Here is a 1,584-nt window from a genome sequence, read left to right as displayed (position 1 = left end):
TCCTTGGGGACATCCCTAATTCCTGGCTGATTTGCCTTTCTCGTCGTCGGGTTGGGGTTAGGTAGGCCTTGTGCTAGGATTTTTAAAATCAGGAAGCCCAGACCTCCAGGCACACTGGAGCTGTGAAAGGCAGCCAAAAGGGAGTGCAAAAGTGCCACAACATGGCTGCTTTCACAGCTTTTTCCTTAGGAAGAACCCTAATACCCGGCTGATTTACCTTCCTAGGGTTACTGTTAGGCTTGGGCCAAGGACTTTGAAAACCAGGAAGCCCTGTGCTCCAGGCACACTGCAGCTGTTCAAGGCATCCCAACGGGAGCGCAAAAGTGACACAACTTGGCTGCCTCCACTGCTATTTCCATGAGACCATCCCCAACCATAGGCTGATTTTCCTTCCTAGCGTTGAGGTTTGAGTTAGGCCTAGGGTTAGAGTTTTTTAACCAGAAAGCCCTGAGTTCCAAGAACACAGCAGATGCGAAGGACCACCCAAGAAGAGCACAAAAGTACCACAACATGCCTGCCTCCACAGCTATTTCCTTGGGGACATCCCTAATTCCTGGCTGATTTGCCTTTCTCGTCGTCGGGTTGGGGTTAGGTAGGCCTTGTGCTAGGATATTTAAAAGCAGGAAACCCAGACCTCCAAGCACACTGGAGCTGTGAAAGGCATCCAAAAGGGAGTGCAAAAGGGCCACAACATGGCTGCTTTCACAGCTTTTTTCTTGGCACCATCACTATACCTTCTCTGATATATCTCCCTAGGGTTAGGGTTAGGGTTCAGCCTAGGGCTAGGATTTTTTGAACCAGGAAGCCCTGTGTTCCAGGCTTACTGTAGCTGCCAAAGGCATCCAAGGGAGCGCAGAAGTGCCACAACATGGCTGCTTTCACAGCTTTTTCCTTAGGAAGAACCCTAATACCCGGCTGATTTACCTTCCTAGGGTTACTGTTAGGCTTGGGCCAAGGACTTTTAAAACCAGGAAGCCCTGTGCTCCAGGCACACTGCAGCTGTTCAAGGCATCCCAACGGGAGCGCAAAAGTGACACAACTTGGCTGCCTCCACTGCTATTTCCATGAGACCATCCCCAACCTTAGGCTGGTTTTCCTTCCTAGCGTTGAGTTTTGAGTTAGGCCTATGGTTAGTGTTCTTTTAACCTGAAAGCCCTGAGTTCCAAGAACACAGCAGCTGCGAAGGACTACCCAAGAAGAGCACAAAAGTACCACCACATGCCTGCCTCCACAGCTATTTCCTTGGGGACATCCCTAATTCCTGGCTGATACGCCTTTCTCGTTGTCGGGTTGGGGTTAGGTAGGCCTTGTGCTAGGATTTTTAAAATCAGGAAGCCCAGAGCTCCAGGCACACTGGAGCTGTGAAAGGCATCCAAAAGGGAGTGCAAAAGTGCCACAACATGGCTGCTTTCACAGCTTTTTCCTTAGGAAGAACCCTAATACCCGGCTGATTTACCTTCCTAGGGTTACTGTTAGGCTTGGGCCAAGGACTTTTAAAACCAGGAAGCCCTGTGCTCCAGGCACACTGCAGCTGTTCAAGGCATCCCAAGGGGAGCGCAAAAGTGACACAACTTGGCTGCCTCC

Source organism: Melospiza georgiana, unplaced genomic scaffold (genome assembly GCF_028018845.1).
Source record: "Melospiza georgiana isolate bMelGeo1 unplaced genomic scaffold, bMelGeo1.pri scaffold_42, whole genome shotgun sequence".
Taxonomy (NCBI): domain Eukaryota; kingdom Metazoa; phylum Chordata; class Aves; order Passeriformes; family Passerellidae; genus Melospiza; species Melospiza georgiana.
This window is presented reverse-complemented; position numbering follows the sequence as displayed.